The sequence below is a fragment of the Rhinatrema bivittatum genome, chromosome 5 (assembly GCF_901001135.1).
Source record: "Rhinatrema bivittatum chromosome 5, aRhiBiv1.1, whole genome shotgun sequence".
Classification (NCBI taxonomy): domain Eukaryota; kingdom Metazoa; phylum Chordata; class Amphibia; order Gymnophiona; family Rhinatrematidae; genus Rhinatrema; species Rhinatrema bivittatum.
The window spans coordinates 33,561,921-33,575,749 of NC_042619.1; the positions used below are offsets into that span (position 1 = coordinate 33,561,921).

Consider the following 13,829-nt stretch of genomic DNA (forward strand, 5'->3'; position numbering starts at 1 on the left):
CATGCTTTGCATACCCAGTGGTGCTGGGCCTGTTTTCAAAGGTGCTGATGTAGGCATCTAATTTTCAAAGCTACTACATTGTTTGATAACAGACCCCTGTGCTAATGCAGATATTAGATTTCGGCCAGAGACTATTTTCCAGCTGGAAACTGTCATGTATACTTACTGAAAAAGAACAACTCTCTAGAATGATATGGTAGACGTTTGTAGAAATATTATAGAAAAATTAGATTGGTCCATTTTTTCTCATTTCATGTAGAGGGTTTTGATGTGCATTGCCTTGTAAAATTGAAACATTTAGTTTGCTTGCACATGTATATTTGGCTACTTTATGGTTAGATATGTTCAGTTTACAGAAACTACTCTTTTACTTTTGGTCACTACCTTGTAAAAATGGACCACTAATCTTAGGATGTCAAGGAGGATCTATCCTTTGCTTTTGACACTGTTGATCGCTGCTTACTCCTCGATACTCTGTCCTTACTTGGATATTGGGACTCGGTCCTGTCTTGGTTCTCTTCTTACCTCTGATATCACACTTTTAGTGTGTCCTCTGGTAAATCCTCCTTTAGTTAAATAGACAAAGAATAACCTGTCTGTTAGCGTTCAAGGGATGTGCTAGTCAGTTAGTGGACCCTTGGACCGGGCTGCCAGGGGTGACAGATTGGCAGGCCGGGAGGCGGAGTCAGAGGCTAGGTAGGACTTCACCCGGGACCCGGAATCTCCCCGGGAGAAGCCCTTAGGGACCCAGGCCCTTGGGACATAGGCTGCGAGGAGGAAGTTCAGAGACAGATCAGAGGCAGGGTCAAAGCTCCGTGGACAAGGTCAGGGCAACAGTCCAAAGGAGAGAGTCCTGTAGCAAGACGGGGTCTAGGCCGGCAGCAGGCAGGCAGGCAGGGTACAGAAGCAAACCGGGATCGAGGCAGGCGGCAGACAGGCAGACGGAGTCTGAAGCAAACCGGGATCGAGGCAGGCGGCAGGCAGGCAAGTGGCGTCTGAAGCAAACCGGGATCGAGGCAGGCGGCAGGCAGACAGGTAGAGTGCTGAAGCAAACCGGGATCGAGGCAGGCGGCAGGCAGGCAGGCAGCGTGCTGAGGCAGGCCGGAGTCGGGAACCAGGAAGACAAACGAGATCGTCACTGAAGAAGGTACAGGAATGGAAGGCAACTAGTATTCAGAGAACCTTGTTGCAAGGCATTTAGTCGGAGACTGGACGCCGGTTAAATGCGGTCCGGGGCGTGACATCAGCAAAAGGGGCTGTCCTGAACTTCCGAGTGCTGGACGCACAAAAGGGCCTTCCTCGCGCGCGTGAGGCAACAAGGGAGGCGGAGCTTCTGGCGGCCTGGACGGCGTTCTCCACGTGGCGAGGCAGAGGCCTGGTAGCCTTCTGGGCCGGGGACCCGGCGTGGTCCTCCGTGAACCGAGACGAAGGTAAGCGGACCCGACCCCGAACATGGGGGAGGCGGTCGGGACCGCAACACTGTCTAAATAAATACATATCACAATCAGTTAAATGACTATAATGGAGTGGTATAATAAACATATTCACAAAAAGACTTTCAACAACTTTTAACTCATTTCCTAATCAATATGAAATATGGCCATATAGGAAGTGTAATTTATTTCAAAAATTATATTTATAAAATAAAATGATTACAATAGAAAATACCAATATTGCAATACAACATGCAAATATTAGACCACAGAAAGCATACAATATATAAATATACAAAAACACAAAAAATAATAAACTCTAGAAACAGAACACTGATAACATTAAAGTGGCTAACCAAAGGGTTCCCATGAAACTATTAAAAAAAAAAAAATGTAACCACCTCATCAGGGACCTCCTGGAATACAGGGGCTCACTGTTGTCCCCGGGGTCGCTTCTGCTCCCAACTCTTTGTCTTCTCTCTTGCCGCACTAACATACCCCTAGATTTATCAAAGTGCTATAAATATAGCAGAAATAGTGCTCACAATAAAAAAGGGGGGCGTGGTTAGGCTAATTTCCCTGTTCCTGCATTGCATAGGTAATTTCCACAAGGCACGATAAATGTATTGCACCTGCGCTATTTTTCGCTTCTTGCTCTGATTAATATACCTCGGGTGCATTACGGGGAAAGGTTTTTATCACACATGCCATTTTGGCAGGAGAGGAGTGGGGTTTGGGGGGGGTAAGTTTAGAGAGGTGGTCTTACATACAGAGTTAGGAGGTAAGAACAGGAAATTACCCATCACTGAAGATTTTCTGCCATTTCAATTGATGAAAGGTACAAGAGGAGTTGATTTGTACAAAGCACTCTGAAGCTAGGAAAAAAATGGAAAAATGTTTCAAGCATTTTAAAGCTATATTTCAATGCAAAAAAAAAAATATTGTGAAATCATATATCTGGAGTGCAAAATCTATTAGCTTCTTTTCAATCAGAAAAATAAAAACTGGCAACTGTTAAACAGGAGTGTGAGCTAAGAATAATCATTTTGGATGTCCTGATAGTTGCCAGTCAGAGTAAGAAAGCATCAAGGAAAGCTGATGCTATGTGAGGGTACGTAGCATTAGCAGAAGGAAAGGGGAGGTAATATTGCCATTGCATGTGTCAGTGGTGAGACCCCTTGAGTACTGGAAGTCATATCTTTGTAAGGATATTGAGAGTGGTTCAGAGAAATGTCACGAAAAGTACAGGATCTGAACTGGAGAGAGCTGAAGGAACTCAAAATGTACTCTTTGGAGAATGGCAGTGGGAATCATGACAGAAACCTTTACATTTTATGCAGGATCCAATAAAATTCATGTAAAAAAAACCCCAAGCGCATGGGGGGTGGGGGTATCATAAAATGAAGCTGGAGGGAGGGAGGCTCAGAGGAAATATGAGAAAATAGTAAATACATCTTTATCAAGAGGATGGTAGGTGGCCTGAAACAGGCTCTCAGTAGAAATGGTGAAAATATAAATTACGACAGAATCTAATCATGCTTGGGACAGACACAGAGGGAGTGTTAAGAACAGTTGTGAAAGAATGGATAAATGGATGCCATGCTATTGGCTTGGGTGCCAAGACTTGAATAATTATATCTTTCCAGAATAGTAGAAGACCCAAGAGAGGAGACAACACAACTGACTTACATGTGAAGTAATAACCCGAAGGTGTTCAAGCTTAAATGACCAACAGCTGCAAGATATCTTTAGCACGATGAAAGATGATGAGGACAAGGAAGATAGGTGACCACAGCTAGAATAGTATAAATGTAAATGTTCAAGCCTGTATGAGTGAGACCTGGCTTGAGGAATGTAGGCGGGGACAATTGGATGGACAGGGTGGGCTAACTGGTTCTTATCTGTCAACATCTATTATGCAACTGTTTAAAACAAATGGCATAGGTCACATGGTAGCCAAATAGGTAACCAACGTTTGCAAAGTGACCTTTCAGAGAAAATTAAATTCTAGAACACAGCAGCTTGCTATAATTGTGTTCATAAAATTCAGCACACACAGAAAATTAAAACCAGGCTTGGGAAGCTGATTCTGGTTGGGTCACAGCTGAACTGTGTCTCTAAAATATATTCCAGTAACTATGATTCTGAAGTGTTAAAATGCTACTTTCTTTTCCAAAAAGCCCTCCTTTCACAGATACAGTAACTGAGTTCCAGTCAGTGCTTTTGCATAATTTGTTTATTCCTTTTTTGCTTCCAGCCAGACTGTTCATCGTGGGGAATATTGTTCGTCTCTGAATTTGTTTAGAATGCTACGCTCTGCCTGCATGGCCCCTACTTAGCAAAAAATTCAAGTGCAATGCATTTAATACACTGTATAACTCATCTTGGCTTCCCTCTGCCACCAACAGGTTTTTCAAGAAAACAGTAAAAGTGACTACTGTGGTTTAAAAAGGTTTAGTATTAAGTACTTCCTTGCATCGAAGTTTCATCCATGAAGCTGGGCACAGCCACTTATGTTAGCCATTCCAAAGTCAAATTATGGGACTTGCTTAGAATAAGCTAGAACCTAGACAGAACTTGATAATTATTCAGTATTGTAGCTACCAATCCAGCAGGCCAATGCACTAACCCACAGGATTTCCTGTCAGTGTTTCACTTGTGCCATAGACTTGAATGGGAAACAAATGAATGGAAACTAAAAGTTTTGTTATTTTCGTGCCTTCCATTTATTTCTGGGGATGACGAATTAGTTCTTCATTCATACCTTTGGGGGCCGATGTCATTAAAGTGTAGATCCAAAAAGTCTTGTGATAATTGAATCATGATACTATATTTCCACCACAAATGGTGCTTTGTATTTGTTCAATAATTGCCACTGTAAATCTGTAAAATTGTGATCCAGTTCTACACAGTGTTGTACAATTGGTGCAGTTCATTTGATTGTCTTGAACAGGGATTTATGTTCGCTCAACCTTTCGCGCATTAACCGTGTTGTGCATCATACATAAACCTTTGGACACAGGTGAACAATTGTGTTTATTATATTGGGGGAAAGACAATTAGGGGTAGATTTTAAAAGCCCTGCGTGCCAGCGCCTATTTTGCAAAGGGCCACCGGCGCGCGCAAGGCCCCGGGACGCATGTAAGTCCCGGGGCTTCATAAAAGGGGCGGGAGGGGGCGTGTCCGGGGGCATGTCGACAGTCCGGGGGTGTGTCTGGGGGCGTTTCTGGGGTCAGGGGGCTATCTGAGGCGGGTCCGGGGGCGTGGTGATGGTTCAGGGGCGGGCCAGGAGGGTGGTCCCGAGTCCCCCAGCACTGCGGCCTGTGCCGGGGGATGGCGAGGCGGCGCGCGCAAGTTAAGCCTGCCTCAAGCAGGCATAACTTGTACAACAAAGGTAGGGGGAGGGATTTAGGTAGGGCTGGGGAGTGGGTTAGATAGGGAAAGGGAGGGGAAGGTGGGGGGACATGGAAGGAAAGTTCCCTCCGAGGCCGCTCCGATTTCGGAGCGGCCTCGGAGGGAACGGAGGCAGGCTGCGCGGCTCGGCGCGCGCAGGCTGCCAATTTGCGCAGCCTTGCGCGCACCGACCCTGGATTTTAAAAGATACCGAGTGGCAATTAACTAGATATGAAACCAACAACTAGATAAAATTAAAAATAAAAAAAAAAAACAAATTTTCAAAAACTTTTAACTAGCTTTTTCATATTAAATATATTTTTCACATAAAAAGCATATTTAAAAATCAAAAACTACTATAAAAAATACAAATATACAAAAAAAAAAAGGGTAAAAAAATCTTTTCAGGGCTTTAGAAGGTGTGATTTTTATTTTGTTAAAATGAACGGGGTCATTTTTAAATCTCAGCAGATATCTGATTGATTTACTTGTAAAAGGTTATCCTATTTTTCTAGCTTTGCTATGCTTTCCCAAGCCATAAATTCATTAATACAAATAGCGCAGAGTTTAAATAATTGCAATACCAGTATCTCAGTTCTGAGTATGTAGGAACAAGGGATGATAGAGGTGGGGCAGTAGATTTCAGATATTGGCTTTACTTCTCTTGAGACCTGGTTTTGAATACTGATTTACAGTGAAGACTAGCTGTAAAAAACCAAACCAGTAAAAAAGCAAAAATCCTGTAAAGACACAAATCTTTTATGAAAGACCCAGGAGTGGAATAACACAAACTTATAGAGGTCAGAATTAATGTTTATTCGCAGAGCTTTTAGGGAAGATGCATAAATCCGGGGTACACTGTGCCTTGCTCTTGAAAATGCTAATTTCGGTTTCATTTTCATATTTATAGAAAAGTCAATATTCAAATGGATTTGGGCCGAGTTTTGAATATCTTCACCACTTATCTGGATAAATTTTATCCCGATAAGTCATTATCCGGATAAAATGTATTCAAATAACTTGTATGCATTTTGGGGGCATTCCAGTATGGAAATGACGTAGCCAAATAATTTATTTAGAATTAGTCCACTAACTTATTTGGCCAAGCCTAGATGTGGTCAAGAGCAGAGTTAAAATGATCCGGGAACACGTTCCAGGATAACCTTAACCTTACCCACTATATTTAAAGAATGTATCCCGTTAAGCAGTTATCCCAGCCTGATCCCTCAACTCCAGTGACACAATTGTTGCCTTTTACAGACGGATCTTCCTTCCTCAAGCTCCGCAAAATATGCCATAAATGGAGAGGGGGCTACAGGCTCTAAAAGACTCTCCTGTCCCCCCACCCCCAAATTCACAAAATATTATTTTATGGTGGGTCCCCTCCAAAGGCCCACACTTCCCCTCTCCTCTCCCTCCATAAACCCAAGCCTCCCACCCCACCTGGAAACCACAAACCCCTTAATGCAGTAGGGGGCAGGACTTAAAATGAATGACATTTTCATTTGTTCTTTTTTTGTGTGTGAGTCTCTGTTTCTTTTAAGCATGAAATTTAAACAGAACATTTTGTTTTCAGTGAAAGCAAATTCCTAATAAACCCCAGATGGCTGGGAGGTGTGAGGGTGTGGTGGGGGGAAGGTATAATGTTTGGAACCACTAAGGCAGGGCTTCCCAACCTTGTCCTCGTGACTGCTCAGGCAAAATATCCACAATGAATATATGCACTAAACTGCCTAAGGGCAAAATAGATGGGCACTTTTGTACCCACATTACTTGTAGCAAATTTTCAAACAGAAACACCCCAGGAGTTTCTCTTTAAAACTTTAACTACAAAGTATGCAGGTCCAAAATAACCCATCTACCTTGCACCTGCTATATCCGTGGATGGATTATATCCTGGAGAATAAGGGGTAGATTTTATAACTTGCGCATGCACGTTCATCTGTGCGCGGTTCACAGCGCGTGCACATGCGGACTGGATTTTATAATCTATGCGCGGATAAGGGGGGGGGTGAATTTATGCAAACTCCGGGTGGTGATGCAATCGGGCCTTCCCCAGTTCCCTCTCAGTCCTCTCCAATTAAAGAGCAGAGCAGACTGCCTAACCTTCCTTCCCCTTCCCCTCTCCTCCCCACCAACTAAAGCTTACCTACCTGGCTTTCATTTTTTTATTTTATTACTTGCCGCTCCTCGAGAGCACGTGTGCTGGCCGGCTGCCAGAGGGCACTTCCCCGGGACAGCGGCTAATGGCCGCTGTAGCCGATGTCCTGCCGACCTCCGCCCCGTCCTGCCCAGAACACGCCCCCCACCCCTTTGAAGAAGCTGGGCACTTGTGCGCGTTCCTGGGTTTGCGCGCGTGGCCAGGACCCTTTGAAAATTCGCCCAGCACGCGCCAGGCCCGGCCATGCGCATAAACCCCGGGATTTACGTGCACAGGCCTTTTAAAATCCAGGCGTAAGTGTGTATATTTATTTGAAATTCATATATATATATATATATATATATATATATATATATATAAAAACATGTGCATTCTCCTTCTTCTGACCCAACTACACCTTTTGGAGTTCCCTTTTCTTTGTTGTTGTTGGGGCTAATAAAATGACTCTGTGGGGTGCAGTTTTGACCTGGGGGATCTAACTGGCTAACTCCTTACCTAGTTGGGCCAGATCCCTTTGAAAATTGCCCTCCAGGGTTGCTGACATCTCCAGGGGACAGGCCGAGACAGCCCTGGTTTTAGACCCAGGACATCTGTGGCCTTGCAGTGCCAATTCCTTAAAGAAAGGGAAAGACGAGGTTTACAGGCCCATAGACCCAAGGGGATAAAAAGCAGGATAGGCTCAGCTTGTCTCTTCTGACACCGGGGCTTTGTTGACAACCCTGTTAAACAACCCTGCAAAATCTGTCAGGAGGCTGCGAGCTCCGTGTCTGACTTCTGAATAGACCCAGTAAATTAGAAGGCAGCAGGGCGTTCAGCACTTCCAAGAAAACCTTAGCACTATGGAGAAAGTAACTTTTAATTTAGAGGTTATTTTCTCCAGGGTGTTCACTCAGTGCTATATTTTAGTGACACATGCCCTCAGGTAGGATTCCAGCCTTGTCGGCTCTCTGAGTCAGCTATGTTGAAATGCCTCTTTAATTAACTTATTTTATTGCAGGACAATTGGTTAATAGAGATTTTCCACTCACCATTAAAGTGTCCCTACTGTAAAGTTTGTGCTGAACTTTCTGTGAAATTGCTTTGCTCAATAATGTGCTGTATATCTGTCTTTCCTTTTGATGCATAGGAAGGCAGCACCACGCTGGCCTGCCAAAAAAGAAACTTACTTCAAGAAAAACCAATCAAGTAGTTTGCTAAAGATAAGGAGGTCCATATTCAAATGTATTTAGCCAGCTAATTCAGAAGTTATACCCGTAAATAAATATTTGGGCACATATTCAGCTAAATGTGTGTGTGGGGGGGGGGGGAGGGGCGGGGGGCAGGCCTGCGAAAGCCGGCAGCCATCGCACCACTGCGGTGCGCTGGTTGCCAGTGGCGATAAGGGTCCTTACCTTTTGCCGCCAGCGATGTCACCGCAGCGTCGGCCCCGGTGCTGCCCCAACTCCTCCTCTTCCATAGCCAACTCCACCCCCGCCCTCATTTAGCGATCGCTTTTGAAAATGACCCCCTTAGGGAGCTAGAATTTTATCCAGATAAGTTAGGAGTGTTATGGGGGCGTAACTGGGAGGAAGCCGGCTAAGTTAACCGGCTAACTCTGATAGTCAGAGTTAGCCGGTGATTTAGCCAGCTGTCTGCTCAGGCCAAAGAGCTGCCCTAACGTTAGCCGGCTAACTTTAAGATAGCCAGCTATATTCAACAGTGTGGCTGCGCTGCTGCATATGCCTCCGAAGTTAGCCAGATAAGATGAAATTTTTATCTGGTTAACTTTGTTATCCGGACTGTGTCTGAATATGGACCTCAATTTATTTATTTATTTATTTATTTAACACCTTTTTTATACCGACCTTCATAGTGATAACCATATCGGATCGGTTTACATAAAACAAGGGAAAAACTGAGGCAATAAATAAAAGTAATTAACAAGAGAGGTGAATGTCTTTATATAGTGAATAATCTAGGATGCATGCTTCTGGAACTACTAAGGCAGGGCTTCCCAAACTTGTCTTCATGACTGCACAGTCAAAATATCCACAATGAATATGCATGAAAGACATTTGCATATGCTGGCTCTCCAATACTTGAGGCTTTGTCTCATGCATATTCATTCATGAAAACTTGGCAGGTTGTGGGGTCAGAAGTACATGCCGGGGCCTTTCCCCAGGAAATGCGGCCGACCTAGTAGCCCTGCACTTTTGTATCCTTAAACGTTCTTTACCATTACAAAGGTATTGCCAGATGAGGGCACCAGAGACCAGCAGGGTTCAAACCAGCAACAGGTGGGAGATGAAGAACCGGAGCCTTAGCAGTAAAGATGGTGGGGAGGGCGGCATAAGAGACCAAGAAGGGAGAGGCGCCCACTCCCTCCGGTGAACCAGAATGTTGAAGGCCAGCTCAAAAGAAATTGCTGGGAATTAGGAGGCTGTTAAGAGGAACCAAAAGGCTATCCAAGCTCTCTAGTTTGGTGAACTCTCTCCTGCAGCAGACTTTCCATACCGAGTGCTAGAATTCACTAGGAGAATTAGCACTCCAGTAACAGAATGTACTGGAAATATTTTTTTCCTAGTCCCGAAGATGGCAATGCACAATTGCTTTCTTTTTTTTTTTTATGTTTTGTTTTATGTATGATTTTTCTGTATTTTATTTTCTGCATTAAATTAATGTAAACCGCTTTGATTGCTCATTTGACTTCAAAGTGGTATAGAAAAACATTTTCAAATAAATAAATACACAGTGACAAAACCCTACTCCAAGTTCCAGTACCAGTTCCATTTCCAGCTCCTGCTTCTGTGTCATATCCCAGCTTTAGGGGTAGATTTTAAAGAAGTGTGCGCGGCCTACATGTGCGCACGCTACCTGGTGTGCGCACATGTATGCATAGTTTTATAACTTGCGCGCACCTGTTATAAAGTTATAAAATCAGGGGTTGCTGCCTTTCCCCATTCCCTCCCAGGCCTGGAAGGGAACTTCCCTTCCCCCTAACCTAACCTTCCCACCTCTTCCCCTAACCTTCCCCCCCCCCCCCTAGCCGTATTCTAACCCCCCCAAATTATCTTACCTTTTGCGCCTGCCTCTGGTCAATGGCTGCTCTGTCGGAGACCCCCGCCCCGCCCCCGGACCTCCCCACCCCGCCCTGGAGTGCCCCTTTTTTAAAGCCCCGAGACGTACACGCGCTGCCGGGCCTTTTTAAAATAGGCCCGGCGCGCATAACCCTTTTAAAATCTGGCCCTTAATTTCCAGCTAGAATTCCTGCTTCCAGTCCCAGCCTTAACTTCAGCTTCCAGTTCTGGCTTTGGCTTGGAGTTCCAGGTTCAGACTGAAGATACGGCTCCTGTCACAAGTTCCAGCTTCAGCTCCTGTTCCAGTTCCAGTGCCTGCTTCTGCTTCCAGTCCCCAACTCCAACAGCGGCGGCAGCTGCCTGAGTCCTCTTTTGCTGTGACAGACAGCAGCTCCTACCCGTGGCTAGAGAGCCTGATGGATATCTGCTGTCCCTCACCTTTCTGCTGATTATCTTTCAGTTCATTTCTAAGGACGTGCGTTTTGTTTTTAAACAAAATGAAAAACGTAATGAAGCAAGTTGTATCACACAGATGCAACGAAAGAAAATGGTAATGAAATTAAATTTTAATTTCATATCGTTTTTGGTTTTAGGATGCCCTGTTTGCAAATATCACACACTGAATGCATTTAGATTGTGCTGTTTATAAACGGTGCATTTTAAGCTGGGACTGAAATGAAAAAAATAAAAAAACCAAAAAGCAACGTGAAAAAAAATCTTGGAATTCCCCATGGAATGAAATGAAATGATACAAAAGAAAATGTGGAGGGCTCCTCCATACTCCTATTAGCCCCATTTAGTCCACCCTAATGATTTTAAATTGCATTCCTGGGAAATCCAGAAACTAGGCTGGTGATCATTGCTGCAATCTTGGGATTTTAAATGTTGAAAATGGAAGTCCTTGTCCTCCATCACAAAAAAAACGGGGTCCCCTGCTCTTAACGTACTGCTGAAGCGCACTTTAGTTTATAAAAAAAATATATATATATAGTTTGAAATCCTCATTAGCAACTTTGAGTGTCTGGCTTCCAATACTATTTTATGAGTTGAATCATTAATCATGATGCTATCTGATTGACACAGGAGACAGATGGGAAGCCATCTGGAATGCTAACGTTCTGTCCGCAGAATGAACAGACAAAGTAAATACCTGAAGAAGGTGTGTGTGGCTGGGGCATTACGTCAAGTGTTTGCAGTCCACTAAGAGGAGCAGCACATGTTCCATACAAACTGTTCCTCTCCCTCTGATTTCTATATTACCCAGAAAATAAAAACAAAAAAAAGTGGAATGCATTGAGCAATGGGAAATCATTATTCTGACTGTAATTTAATCAGAATGTTTTGGGCCCGAGAGGTTACTTCAGGATCCTCCAGTGAGATATTCACTGCCAAAGAGCACTGCAGTTAGTATTTGTAACCTGCATTCCCTTTAGCTTCTATACAGAGCTCACAGTCTGAGGTGGTGGAACTTGGGTGTCCTACTTCCGCTGACAGCAATGCCTTTCTCATGTATGTGCATTTCAGTAAACACATAGGACTCTTCAGCTGAGTCCAAAACACAAACACAACATCACAGTTATCAGCAGGGGGCAGCGTTACTTATAAGGTTGATTAATTCCATAGATAGTACTTAACCCAGGCACTTAAGCTCTACTGGACCTAGCCATTCTGTTCTCACTTGCTGATATTCACCATTAGCACGTTAATGCACAACCAAGGTACTAACTACATATAGTTTCAGTGCAGATATTCATTTAAGCATGGATCCAGTTAAATTAGCTGATATATAACCTCCCTGGAGCTTAAATAAGCTCAACAGGATGCTTGATCCACCAGGCCTGCATGGTGTTTGAGGAGTGCAGGCATAACATCCTAGTCCTTCCACTGTAGCTGGAGAACTCTTTCAACAGAGAGCTAGAGACTCCCTCTACTGAAGCATGCTTAGTTCCATATACCTCAAAGCAATATTAATCTCTGCATAGGGGTGTTGGAATTTACTAATGCATGTTGCAGGCATGGACCCTTGGACCGAGGGGGAGTTAGCACAACCTGCAGGGAGGAACCCTGTAGGTCCTCACCATTGGCTGGAGGAGATGGCTGTTGCAGAGGCCCAACTGGAGCTTCATCTATACCAACCCTTGTTCCCCTTAGGTTGAGCCCTCGGGTGCCTGGGCCGGCAGGTCTTAGGTGCAATCCTCTGTTGACGAGCTGGAAGTCCATGGAGATAGCCGGTTCACAGGCCAGGGTCCGGGTTGGCTGCGTACAGGTGTAGTCAGTGGTCGAAGCAGGCGGTGATCAGATGAGGTTAGGATCCAGGCAGTGGTCAGTGGCAGGCAGGGTTCTAGCATCGTCCAACCCAGGCAGTGGTCAGTGGTAGACAGAGTTCAAGCTTCATTGAGTGTCAAGCAGTCTGAAGTCAAAATCAGAGATCCATCTGAGGGAAGAAGGATGGCTAGGCAGGAGGGAGGCAAGGAACAACATAGGCGGACAGGAGAAGGCACAGAAGATGTTAAAGCACTGAAAACTGACTACAGAACGAAGACGAGGGACTGAAGTCTGACCAAGGTGGTGAAGACAAAGAACTCAGGGAAGAAGACCAGGACTGCCGAGACAAAGACCAGGAACACAAGAATGAAGACCAGGAGCACACTGAGGCAACTTACTTTCTGCAAGGTAGTCAACCTACTGCCAAGGCAAGGAGGAGCTGCTGAAGTTGCCTTTTATAGGTATATGCTATCAGGGGCGGATTTCCGATGACGACTGGCCCGGGGATTCGCTCCCCAGGCCGGCCCAGGAGATACCATGTGGTCTGCCGAGCACAGCTCTGTCACGGCCGCGCTTGGCATATCACGTGACTAGAGCGACCGGCCCACCGGGGGATGCCCGATCCCCCGATAGGTCAATCCGCCCCTGTATGCTAGTGATGTTGTCATTGGGCCCTGCTGGCCATTTCCCGCCACAGGCCCTTTAAAAGGAGCAAGGCCAAGAATTTGCATGCCTTAGGGAGGCCTGGAGAAGCAACAGAGTTGGAGGCACGCTAAGCACAGTGGCCTGGTGGGCGTCCATTCCGGGATGCTTACCGGTGTCAGCGAGAGCGTCAGCATCAGAGGCCGGCAGAATGCGGCAGCCTGCCACGTGTCTATTCGAGGGCCTCCCTCAGCACTGGGAGAAGTCAAGTCAACCTCAGAGCTGGAGATAAGGACGACAGTCCACAGGCCTGCCCCGCGGACCACCGAACGCAACAAAGCAGTAAGCAACCATGTAGATTAATTTGCCTCAATGAGTTAAATTTCCTATGGGATACATTGCTACCTTAGCGTTGCACTGTTATGGCAAGCAACCAAGTGAAATTAAGAAGAATGGCAGAATTTGAGTTCATGAGTTCATGGATCTCTCTTGGGTCATAAGTTAGCTGCCCTTGCCAGTGGATCAGGATCTGGCATTCTCTGGCAATGTGCCACTGAATGTATTCCCAGCAGTGTGCCACTCCCCCGACTGCATTATTCTAGCACCACCAGCACGATGATCGTGGGCATGCCTTCTGGAACTGGGGGTGGGCTGGCAGACAGAAAAAGCCCCTGAAGGTGTCAAGATTTTACAGTGGGACTCCAACCCACAGCCAAGTCATCAGAGGGACCTTTCACCTCCTCTATCCCCCACCTCCACCTCTAACAGCAGCTTTATTGGAGGGACACCCCCCTATCCTCCCTTGTAGCTTGAAAAGACATATTGCCTATTTTTGGGCAAAAATCCTTTCATGCCACCCCATAATGCCTGGGAGGGGAT

General features: G+C 45.3%; 1 long non-coding RNA gene across 1 annotated transcript; it reads right to left on the bottom strand.

Annotated features, from left to right (window-relative positions):
* Positions 1 to 1,081: 1,081 nt before the first annotated feature.
* Positions 1,082 to 3,240, bottom strand: LOC115091491. Its single transcript, XR_003856728.1, has 3 exons — positions 3,123 to 3,240; positions 2,233 to 2,308; positions 1,082 to 1,483 (listed from the first exon to the last, which is right to left on the bottom strand). It is a non-coding gene; the product is annotated as an uncharacterized LOC115091491 (long non-coding RNA).
* Positions 3,241 to 13,829: the final 10,589 nt, after the last annotated feature.